Below are 13,625 nucleotides of genomic sequence, written 5' to 3'. Positions count from 1 at the left end.
CTGAGAAATATAAGTGCATTATAAGAATGTAAGTTTTAATTTTAATGCTCATTTTTCACAAGTTTGATTTTTTTATTCAAAAGAAATATTTTCTCAACTTTTCGTATAGAAAAGTGAAATTTTCAGGTAGCTATAGGCCTATATATTTAGTAGCCTTACAGAATGTTTTCGTAAATCTAATATACCGTATATACGTATTACTGAAGGTAGTGTATTGAAATTTTTAAAAATATTCGCATGGAAATTGTTTGTAAGGAAATGAATTAACAAAGCAACTACTGTTACATCATAAGCAAAAGATACGTGCCCATGTGTTGTATAAATGTCAGCTCCATAGCTTCAGCAGATTTCGAGAAAATAATTTAATATTCTGATGATAGGAAGTTGCTCATCAATATCACCTTAAAAGCATAATACGATAAGAGTTTTGTTATGTAATATTAGTTACACTTAAAACAGATACAGTACCTAGGTAACTTCGCTTTGTACTGTAATATTGTTTTGATTAGGTTATTGATTACTTTTGTAAGGCTAAAGATACCACCAATATAAATTCCAACTTATCATGTCATACTCAATCTCTTTCTTTGGAATATCACTTTCTTTATGAATGATGTGTTTCATCCACTTAATACAGTATAATATACTACTACTATGGAATTTAAGTGAATATTCCTTCTTAACTCTCTATTATGTTATTAAGATTTAAAACACAAGTGCAATATTAAGAAATCAGTGTTAGTACTTTTGTTTTACAGACAATATAAATAATATTAAACAGAAAGAAACCATATAAAAATGACATAAAATTTCACGTTCCGTTTGAAGTTTGTGCACCACTGTTCTCTTAATCCAACAGGTTGCTTCTTCATATACACAACCCTTCCTCTTTCCATACTTAGCGCTTGCTGCCTGCGCACGACGTCAAGGTCAGAAAAATGCGCTTGCTTTGACATCACTGATGTAGGCTGTAGGGGAATTCGGAAGCGGGGCGCAGCGGGATCTGTGCGCGAAGGGTCTTAGAGCATGCACACTATTCCAGTGTACAATGGGGTCATACAATGGGCCACCAGAGCGGCCTGCGTGCGAGGACAGTCCCAGTCCTAGCCCTCCCCTAAAGGGGGAATAATGGATATACAGCAATAATATCGGAGCTGTATTTATACAAATCGTTATTTAAATTACCATGGTTGTACGTATTTTCAATTGTAATGCTAAGGGTGTGAAAATTTATTTCGAATATTGCATTAAGAAACAACGGCTGGAGGGGGCTGGCCTAGGGACGAGGAGAGTTATCTGCTCGAAACCTGGGTACTCAGCGAACCTTAGTGTAATCAGCCGGTGATGGTTGGCGCAGTAGATCGTAACAGATCGCAGTGCTGGGCTATAGTGCCCCCTCTCTCGTAAATTTCATTCCATTCCATTCCATTGCATCATCTATGATTTAATACCCTGTCATGCGACAAGCGAAGCGTGGTCATTCACGGAACGCACTGCGCTAGCTGAGAAAGCACTATCTACACAAGGCCTTGAGCTACTCGTTTTTTTTTTTTTTTTTTGTAATCTTTTATTCAAGCTTCAATTTCACAACCTTACAGCTGGTATGGGCAGCTATTTGCTGTTTATATTTTTCCACCTGGTGTGAAGATTTGTGCGTGTAGTTTAAGGACGAATTTCGATAATATATATTAACATTTCCCTTATAAGTATCATATATAGTAATTCTTTTTCATTTATTCATTTTTTTTAAATCATGGTTTATATAACGACGCTTGCAACTGCCGAGGTTATATCAGCGTCGCTGGTGTGCCGGAATTTTGTCCCGCAGGAGTTCTATTACATGCCAGTAAATCTACTGACATGAGCGTGTCGCATTTAAGCACACTTAAATGCCATCGAGTTGGGCCGGGATCTAACTCTCAACCTCTAGCATAGAAGGCCAGAGCCATTCCGACTGCGCTACCCAGACCGACATATAATTCTTATAAGCTCTTTTATTCTGTCGTCATTCCTGGGCTGCTGGCAGAAGTCGTCAGCGCTCAGTAGATGAAACACAAAAGTATAACCGAATGCAATGTAGTGCTGTAGTGTCATGTCACTTGCTGTCAACAGTTTCACTTCTCACTTCCAGCGTAATGTTTAGTCTCGCAACACTGCCAAACAAAACACTCTGGCGGAAACGAAACTGTTTCCATTAATAAGGACTGTAATAGAACCATATTCAAAGTGAAGTCGACCTCGTCAATGAATTTTTTTTCCCTTTAGAACGACACTTATTTGTAAATACAGTACGCTATATTCTCATTCATCCGTTATTTTCCGAAACTCTTCAATTTCCAAAATTGTTCAGTTATTTGTAATTTCCTAGGAGGCGGGAAAAATTCAAGATGGCGGACGAGAACTGTCAGAAAAGTACTGCTAGCTATGAACTTCAATGCCACCAAACACCCCAAAATCCAAAATTGAAAATTATACACATATTGATAATTTTAAAGGGGGAAAGCACCCCTTTACCTCCAAAAATCACTAAAACACAATAGTAGTTGCTCATCTTACCAAACGAAAGTCATAATAATTCATCACAGAGTTAATATTATTGCCGATTTCAGAAGCACCCTCTTCTAAAGTTATACCATGAAGCCAACAAAGAACTAATCCAAAACTCTGATGTACAGTAGTGGCAAAAAACCGGACCGATTCTTGTAGCTGATTTCAGAGCCTTGTTCACTCCAGAGCGTCGGTGCATATTTCTTGGACCCGAAACCACCTGTGCAGTTGAACAAATTTATTTATTTATTCGCAATACGTCTCCATTGCAGCGATATTTTACTATTTAATTAACTTATTATTGCCAGAACATGAATTTTACCAGCTTATTTTCTAATGGCTTTCGAAATTGGCTACGTCAGCAGTCGAAACTACAACAATTTCAATAAATTACTCGCTATCTTGTGAATGCGGGCGTGGCATGCGCAGTGGCTCTTTTCGGGGACTTTGATTATTCCATCGGTCCGGTTTTTTGCCATTACTGTGCACTGAACTTTGCGTAATTAAACCATGTATTTACACAAAATGAAGTCCTCTTCGAACATTTATAACACAACCTATACGGAAAATTCGGCAAATTATTCCTTCAAACCACAGAGGCAGAATTTTCTCCTCTACAATCGACCCAACTCTTATTCTTCAGCGAAGGAATTAAACCGAAATCGACACAAAACTTTAATCTATTCTGTCTATATATGGATTACGGGTGAAGGGTGGACCAAGTCCATGTACACTTACAGTTAGGTTACTGGTATAGACGCATTTTGCTAACTTAAAATTTTGACGTGAGTAAGAAATTGTCAACAAACTTTGCCTGAAGTATTCTATCAAGGTTCTTTTGCGGTGACTCTTAGCTTTACTTTCCTCCAAGATAAATCATGCCCAGAATTCTATCGCCACTGAAAATAAAACTTCCGCAGTCGGGTTTGAACCCGTGAATCTATCCAACGGCTAGCATCGTCATCGCTAGACAATTTAGAACGATTGATAGCGCTGTATTAATTTTAATTTAAACGCTTTAACTCACCCGTGGCGAAAATGTAACTCGCGAACACATTGTGGCTCGCAATGATAGCTTTGCATTTCTCTTGCTTCCTACCTCCCACAACCCCCACCCTCTCACTCACTGGAGTGAAACTCCGTTCCATTTGTATTTGTCTCTGACCTGGAGTGGCGTATCGTCGCAATATATCTCTCGAAGCCATGTACCTCTACAAAAACGAAAGTTTCAAGTAGGATGGGAGGACGCATTTTTTTGCTGCCAATATGATGAGAATATTAAATATATGAAGTGTTCACAGGTAGCCTATTACGAGGAAAACGGTTGTATAACATAAAACGGCATTATACTACATGTTACTGATGAAACATTAAAAGGTTAAGTATTATTATTATTATTATTATTATTATTATTATTATTATCTCTGTACGTCGATCCTTTTTCAGCAGATGTGCGAATAATGCCGTTAGATCTTCAATTTAAACTCACAGATTAGAATGTGATGTTAAATGAAAGCTAGGTGTAAGGACTTGACAAATGTTGAACTTTTCAAATCTTTGCCAAAAAATAAATATCCGAAGCTTCGTTCTTTCGTTTGCTCCTTTGAAACCATGTTCGCTACAACCTACGTTTGTGAAAAATTATTTTCAACAATCAAAATAGTAAAACCAAATTTAGATCACGACTGACAGACAAATACCTTCGTGATCAACTACGACTGGCAGTAAGTGACATAATTCCTGATTTTGAAACTCTGTCGCAGAGACGTTCTGAAGACAGTTAATTTTAGGTTGTGATAATGTGTCCTATGTTTTCTTATTCATTTCTTTCTTCGTTACACGTACTAAACATTAGTTTGTAACCTTGCACTGTATAAAATTGTATTTAAGTGCTTGACGTAAGGAAAATGAAAATCCGTTAATAAGTCACTTCCCCTTCGGGTGTTCACCTCCCTCCATAGGTGCTATGCATGTTGCAGGTTTCTCAAAATTATTTAAGATGTGCCTATTTTTCTTTCTTTCAGTCGATAATCCGATATGCCCTAATTTCCTGGGGAAATGGAACCAATATTGGAAGCATGTTGATTTTACAAAAGAAAGCCATTAGAATTTTATGTAAATCAAACTATCTGGAACATTGTCGGCCACTTTTCAGATAATCACATATTTTAACAATCATAAATTTGTATATGTATATATATATATATATATATATATATATATATATATATGATCTAATACTTTACACTCGACAAAATATCGACAATTACTCATTAGTGGCCAATATACATGATCATGAAATTAGAAATAGTGAACAAATTAATATTCCATATTGTAGATTACACAAGACCAACACAAACTTTTTAATTATGGGGATGAAATTATATAATAAGCTCCCCAGTCAATATTATAAATTACCAACCAATAGCTTCAAAACTAGATTTTACAATTCGTTATTAAATAATCCTTTTATTCTGTTGCGGAGTTTTTCAACACAAATTTGTATGAAATTGCATTTTAATAAATAAGTTTAATTCCAATTTAGTTAGTTTTCTTTTAATCTAAAAGTTTCACATTACTTCAGGTTTTCATTGTATTATTTAAATTTTACTGTGTCTTTTATTAGTGTTTTTTTAAATGTATTAAATGTTTTTCAATGTATTCTGACGAAGCCTAAAACTGTATGTCTAATGGCCAAATAAATTGAATTGAATTGAATTGACAGTGGCTTGGCGCACGATCACATTTTCGCCACGGCTGCGTTTAATTTAATGATCAGAAAGGATTCTTTTCTATTTGGTTGTGTCTGTTGGTGCAATCAATAGGGTAATTTGTAGTGGAAGGACCCCCATTGACTCATGTTAGTAACGAATCTAGAACAGTGACATTTATTTCTTATGAATGAGTCTGAGTGCTACTATCCATGAGGAATGCGGTGTTAGTCATACAGTATCTCGTCTATCAGCGACACACCTGCGAGCCGAGCATTGTGGACCGGTGCAATCTGGAGCCCGCATATCGTCATTCACGGATGCAAACATCTCGTCAGCCGCCACCAAGCCAAACTGGTTTAGGAGCTTGATAGATGCTGGCCACTGTTTGAATTGAATCGTGCATTATGCTCACGCTCCTAAGGCCCTAAATTTGACTCGCGCAATATGGACCGTCAATCAAGAGACAGACTTGACTGTGTTGTAGATTTAAATACAAGATTATATTTTCGAGTGCCCCGCTGTCTTCGACTAAAAATCTAGTGGGTCCGGGTTCCAGTTTTGACAGGGAAGAGATTTACTTCCACAACATATGTATTGAATGTGTGTCCTTTGTCTTCGTGAAATTGACCTGTGTTGTCTTATGCGATGACCTTGAACCAACAACACACAAAAACAACAACAACACAGGGGCACTGCCCCCCCCCCAAACTTGTCTCAACTCTTTTTTTTTTCTATTAACGTTAGAAAATATTGAATTCAAAATATCCTTTTTTGCTTTTGTTTATGATTAATTTTCTTTGCTTAAATTGATGAATTAATGTCTTCACATCATGTGTCTGGACTAAAATATTTATTTTAAATTTCTGAATGTATAAGAATTTCTATACCTCATTTGAGGAATGGAAGCACTGTATTTTTTTTTTGTGACAGCCTGTACTCATGTGTTAGAAGTCTGCAGATGTTCAGACCACCATTTGGAGAAATATGAATACATACTGCACAACAATGCAAAAAAGAGAAAAGTGATCCCAGTATAATGTGTAAACTTAAAAACAAGATTAAATAAAATAATTAGAGTTTACATTTCATTTTATATCTTCAGAAGATAAACTTGATATAAAAAATGTTTCTGTTGGCACTGTAATGTAGTTTTGTGCGATATCGTGCGTATTTGCTTGTTTTCCGCACAGAACCAATACGCGGTAAGTGTGAAATACCACATTCAGTATTCCCAACGTAACACACATAACAATTTCCCTCTTCTTAACGCTTAAGCGCGACATTCATTTTACTGCTTTAGGCTTTTAACATATTATTTTTAGAGACGTTCAATATAGTAATAATTATAAATTGGAAACTTATCACTGCAATTTCACCTAAATTGCAATGTTAATTATTGTTTTTAAATATTTGCAAAAATTAAGTAAAGTCTACTACTCCACGAAACGTATTGCATTCCTGATACAAGTAACATTAAGGAAGCCGTGAAAAAATCAACAAGATTCAGATGCCGATGTTATTACTGCAATATGTTATATAAATAATATTGTTAAAATATTAAAATGAAAAATAAATCATTACATAACCTTACCGTTTGTTTTAAGTTCGCATTTATAGACTGGGGGAAAAAAAGACAGACGTATATCACGGCCTGCTGGAGTATAGTAAACACAGAAAACATTTTATAGGAACAATGTTGAAGAAAGATATTTCGGTTTTCCGAAGTTGCCGTCATTAAACAGAAACCAACATGGAGATTTCATTGCAACTAATTAGAAATTCGTCTTTCAGGTATGTAATAAACGATCTTCGCACAAAATAATGTACGATACACGAGCGGTATGTTTGTTTTCATGTTCTCGGAAATGAAAAAAAGCTCAACTACGTTTCGCTTTTTCAATCTTTTCCTCGACCATGAAAACGTCAACATACCGCTCTTGTAACGTATATTACTATTATTGATGCAAATATGTGTTTCTGTAAGAGAGAGAAATTAAGAGGGAAATTGTTTTAAGTTACGCTCTCTTATAATTTGTAGTAGACCTACAGTTCACGTCCTATACAACTCGGTCCGAAACATCGCGGGTATAGATGTAACACTGTAAGAAACATGCTTGCCGAAAATAACTTTATTAAATGATCATATTCCGATATACTGTACCTCAATCAAGCTATAATGGGTAGAGGAGGTAAATGATGTCCCCAATAACCCCATTATATGGAGATTCTATGGTTTTGCTTTGCCCCCCCCCCCAAGGAAACCGTTCTCTCTCCGCCTATGCAAGAGATCTAAAGAAGTGAGATTAGAAAGTATGAGGACATGTTTTTGTAATTGAAGTCATGACATGTAAACCACTACAAGACTGCAACCTTCTCCTCTTCTATAAATCTGGTTTTATTTATTTTTTTTTTATCGGATTGATAATTTCAGTATTACTGACATTGAGACATGATTTCTAACGCTGATTTTGTAGTTTTCATTATGCAAAGTTGATTATCCGAGATATTGTCCCTTCCTACAAGGGTCAATAAGCAAAGGGGCCCCACGTTTGGTAATGTCTACATTAAAAAGAAAGTGTTTCTTCAAAAAGTTCTACAGTTATATTATGTTCCAAATCTACAAGATCCAACCAGCGTATAGATAATTATACAGCATGGACACTTCGCGTCTGTACCTTTGATGTAGCAGGACTGATTTCAGTGACCTTCAAACCAGTTTGAGCGTGAGATTCTGCTTTCTACCTGGAGTTGGCATTGACATCACACCAGCTAGCAGTCGACACAGCGGAAATATAGCACATACAATTAATACATCTAGGTAGGCCTACATTATGTACTCAAATAAAATAAATTGGACCGATGAAATAATAAATCCGTCTTTGTAATGCGTAGACTCTAGAGTTCCTTTATAATGAGAGTTGAGACGTTGACCTCCATCAACAATTAAAATATATAATGATTTGATAGCGCTGAAAATGGAAAAACAAAACTCCTATGAGAAGTGAAACCATATACCTATATTATATTGTATACAAATATTAAACGAAATTGTTACATAATTTTATAATATAATTTTATATATAAAATATAAAAAATATTATTACAACTAGTTTGTCACTGAGAAATAAGGAAAAGCTGTTAATTTGAATTTATTTGAGGCAAAGCATTACTGGATTATGCAATAAGGTGGGCGATGTTTGGATCCTGTGTCTCAACTCTATACAGAATTATTATCTTAGTGTGTGGTCGATTACACTAACCTCTAGCGCTTGAAAGTGGAACTAAACGCTGGCGCACAGAGAAACAAAACACAGGAAAATTCGCTCAGTGTCCATTCTTTATAATCCCTTTCCGCTGGTCCAACATATTAAAATAACCTGCGTTTCATAAGGACCAAAATATCCTTTTTTCGGAGAAGTCAGTATTCAATTACGCCAGGTTTTTAAATGTCCCACGTGTTACCTCTTGCTGTCCTTCGTATGTTACTCAGAACCTCCCTCACTCGTACCTCTCTGACTTTTGGAGTATGCAAATAGTTTTCTATATAATCTTTTATGATTCTAAGATTTCCCAAATCTGAATTGAAGAGCTCAGCGCCAAAGGCGATCAACCCACAATTTTGTATTGTTCATTATTAAGCCTTTTTTCAAAATTATACATCGTTGTTATAGATTCATGATATATATATATTTTTTTGTATTTATTCAATGTAGACGAATTAAAATAAATTGTGAAACCAATCATTTTTGTCAGGATCCTCTTAACATCAACTCTTATTTACTCATTTTGTAATTGTGGGTTAGTCGCCTTTGGCTCTGAGCCCTTCAATTAGTCGTACATCTCGCATTACAGTTCTTCCGATCAAAACATCTGTAATATTTTCTGTCACCATTTCGGTTGTCTTGATGGTAATGGTACAGATTATCGTGGTGTAATAGCATTGGTTTGTTTGTTCTTTTTTTTTTTACTAGAGATAATTTGAGCCATTCAGACATTTTTCATTTGAATTTTACATTCCATATTTCAATGCTATGGCAACGATAAACAATTATTATTGAAAACATTATTACATGCGATGAAATTAAGTGTGTAGGAAATTTAGTTGAAAGACTTTTGAATAGTTTGACCAATTTTATGTGGAACTGTTTGTCCTGTGGACATTTTTGTTGTGGTACTTTTCATTATGTTGACCTTATTATGTATGGGACATTAAATGTGGGACTATTTGGTTTGGGTCCTTCTTGGTTGGACATTATGTTAGTGGGGACATTTTTTGATGACCTTTCTCTCTTGGAAACTGCAAAGTGTTGTGATGTTTTAAAGCAGTGATGGCCAATTAGGTTAAATTAGATTATATTAATTATTATCATCATTATTATTAGCTGTTAGTTTTGATCACAGACGTCCTGATACATACTCCTAGTTAATCTCGGTTGGTTCGGTTACCACATTCTCGTTATGTTTAGGAGTGTATAACATTTAGTCAGAATGGAGAATTGGAGTGGTACACAACGTACATATGCCATCAGTGCTTATTACCAGGGAGCGAAAGTTAATACCTGATGGGAGAGAGATAAGTGGACAGTGGTTTCAGATTAACTGTGCTCTAGAGTCTCTCTATTGTGTACAAAAGCAGGTGGCGTGGGTTGTGCCCCGTTGAAGTACTGTGCCGTAGTTGTTCACTGTTTACTTGCTTTGTGTTGCAGTCGATGAGTAACTTTCTTTAAACAGTTATTTTACGACGATTTATCAACTGCTGCAAGTAACTTACATTATTGGCTAGAGACTATAGAATTTCGAAAAAAAAAAGTCATGATAAAGTATTATATATTTCGTGTTTTGTAAGATAATCACAATAATTTTGTATAATTGAAAAGAGATTTTTATGTGAAAAAATAAGCCTATATTACGTATTAGGCGTCAAAATAATGATAAAAAGATTTCATACATCAATTTATTATGCATATTAAAATTAAACACAACTTTATAATGCTGAGAAAAAAAAAACATTATTTGTATTACGTAACATCTGCTGCTTCTATTTGTAGATTGAAAGCATAGCAGAAGCATAGCAGAAGCCACAATATTATTTTCTTTCATTCTGCGACTAAGGTCACTAACATTTAAATTAAACTTTGAGAAAAACCTTTCTGCGTTAACAGATGCACAAGGAACCCAGACACATTTCAACACAGCAGATGTAAATTCAGGGTAATTCATCGTGGGAGCTCGTAATGCCTCAGTCACGTCAACTTTAACATTGGAAATGTTGAATGATTGCTTCAAAACTATTTCTTTCAAAGTAACTCGTATTTTTCAATTTTCTGAATAACTAGTTTACTGACATGCTTAAATAATTCTGACAGGATGTTTTCTCGTTGCCAAACTTTCAGAACGGCCCCTATAAAATTGAGTACCGGGTCTTTTCCGGGGGTAAAAGGCGGTCAGAGCGTGGTGCCGACCACACCACCTCATTCTAGTGCCGAGGTCATGGAAAGCATGGGGCTCTACCTCCATGCCCCCCAAACACCTTCTTGGGATTTTACGGGGATATCTTTTTTAATAGTATGAATAATAATAATAATAATAATAATAATAATAATAGGCCCTGACAATAATAATAAATTATTATTATTATTATTATTATTATTATTATTATTATTATTATTATTATTATTATTATTATTATTATAGGCCTTAACAATAATAATAAATTATTATTATTATTATTATTATTATTATTATTATTATTATTATTATTATTATTATTATTGTTGTTGTTGTTGTCATTATTATTATTTCAACATCAGAATTTTGAATCATGCGAGTCTACCCATCTTTGCTTTTTAAATAGTCCGTGATTCTTTCCAACCGTATTAAATCTAATGTTTTCTCTATTTTCTTTATACAATCATTATCTTCACTTCATGTCTGAAGTAAGAAGTCTTTTTTCTAATAAAATCACTGTTGACTCTGAGCGACTTTATTTCTTGAATTTCTGTTACCTTCGTTTATCATACTTGCTTTTTTTTTCGTTGCTGTTCATCCTTAAGCGCAGCATGATGATTCTCACGCTCGTGCAGTTGCAATACACAGACCCTCTTCTTCGCTGTCATATTAGTCATGCACCAAGACAAATTACATCCTGCGCGGCGAGTACCGACTAAGTCACCGACACCTGTTAAGTGTCCTTGAAAGGATTAGTCACAGTACAAGTCTTTCCAGGAGATGGCAGTGGTCGCAGTGTTCTCCAGTTGAGTTTGTGATAGTGAAAGACAGATGTCGCAAAGTAATCTATTTAGAACTTGTTCTGAAATCTTAAGTGCATACTATTTGCTCGAAAGGATAAATATGAACTACCATTCATTGAGTTAAGATTAAGGAAAGAAATCGTCATTACGGTGTCCGTTAATTTGATTTGTGCACAAATAAGACAGAGATGCTAGCGACATTTCTAATACTCAATACTACTTAAGTACTTAGGAATTTTGTAATTTCCTTTTAAGTAACAAGTAACCCAAATAGACTTGAAATTGAAGACGGGTACGAAATAAAGAATGACTGTTTTCAGTGATTCATCCAAATAAGCTTTAAAATGCAAGAATGACATCAAAATTAAGAGATAGCTATATTCTTATTTTGAATGTAGTATATGCATAGGCCTAACAGATTTTTAGTTAATAAGAAGGGGAAATACTTGGCAAAAAAGAAAAGGAAGACCGAGAAGGAAATACATCACACATGCTGAATAGAATAAAGTGTAACTCCAAGGGATTTAAAATAAAAAAAAACAGCACAGAAGTAAGAATCATGTTGAGTATATTGAGTATCTTATAGTCAGTAAACACATATTTGTGTAATTGACAAAGTCAAATAATGTATATAAAATAAGCAACAGAAACATAAAAGACAATAGGCCTTACAATTGTATCAGAAATACTCAATAATATTAACATTAAAAAACTCATTAATATCATAGAAGGATTTGTTGATCAACCAACCAGAGACAAGTCTGTTAAAAGACTTCCTTTCCAGATTGAAAACATAATTATGTCGGAAATTTATTTGGAATTTTTAAAGACATAATAAAATTATTATTCATTGTTTTGGTTAGCCTACATTAGGTAAGTCAAAAAGATCACGGTTTCTGGTGTTGTACTACATGAACATCATTCCTATGTGTAAAAAAGTAAATCCATGACGTTATAACCCTGAAGGGCCCAGGCCGACCAGCCGGCTGCTGGCCTGACGCCCACATACCGAAGCAGAGGTGGACGATCATCCAACCAGAACGGAGGTATCGTGTGGTTAGCACGATGATCCTCCCAGCCGTTCGTTATAGCTGGTTTGCTAAGCCGGATTTTCGCTATCTATCGTAGCTCCCCAAGTGCATCACGATGCTGGGTGGGCCCGGTTCCATAAACTGGCCGAAATTTCATGAGAAAATTTCTTCCCCCATGAGGACTCGAACCAGCGCGCATTCCGTAACGCGAGTCCTAGGCAAGATACCTTAGACCGTGACGCCACGGCGCGGGACTCCTATGTGTCAACATTTGTGTATTATCTTTAACAAAATTTAGGGCTTGATAAATATACAGTGATGTTATAGTCATTATTCTTTCATTCACAAATAACGGTTAAAGTGATTGAATTATTTATAGATTTATTGATGTAGGGCTATTGAATGAATTGAATTATTTATTCATTCATTCATTTATTCATTTATTCATTCATTTATTTATTTATTTATTCATTCATTCATTTATTCATTTATTTATTTATTTATTTATTTATTTACTTATTTACTTACTTACTTATTTATTTATTTATGACCACGATATCTACAAGTTCATTATTTTGACATGTAACGCGTAACAAGGAGAACTGTAGGAATACAAGGAGAACAATGGGAATAGAAAGAGGACAAAGGAAAGAATGAAAAGCATCGGGAATACAATGCGAACAAGGGAAGCACAAGAGTAAAACAAGGAACGCAAGGGGAATGGAATGAGAATAAGAGAAATACATGTAGGGCAAGACGAATACAAAAAAGCAGAGACAAGACGTAAGAAGAGATCAAGGAACTCGCCAAGAACAATCAGATGGAAGAGTTTTCTGAGGGCCTTATGTTCCTCATTGGAATGATGGGAACATTGATTGATTGAAGGTGAATACAAAGAGAATAGGAGAAAAATAAGAACAAAGAAAATGCAAGCAGAACAAGGAGATGAGATATAGCTAGGTATTTTTATGTGAAGGTCAATTCCCAATTTAAACCCCTCGTCCCATACACAGTGAGGTTTTTTTAAATGCATAAATAATAATAAAGTACAATAGAGTAACAAAACCACTAGGTTTTCTGTC

Source organism: Periplaneta americana, chromosome 3 (assembly GCF_040183065.1).
Source record: "Periplaneta americana isolate PAMFEO1 chromosome 3, P.americana_PAMFEO1_priV1, whole genome shotgun sequence".
Lineage (NCBI taxonomy): Eukaryota > Metazoa > Arthropoda > Insecta > Blattodea > Blattidae > Periplaneta > Periplaneta americana.
This window is presented reverse-complemented; position numbering follows the sequence as displayed.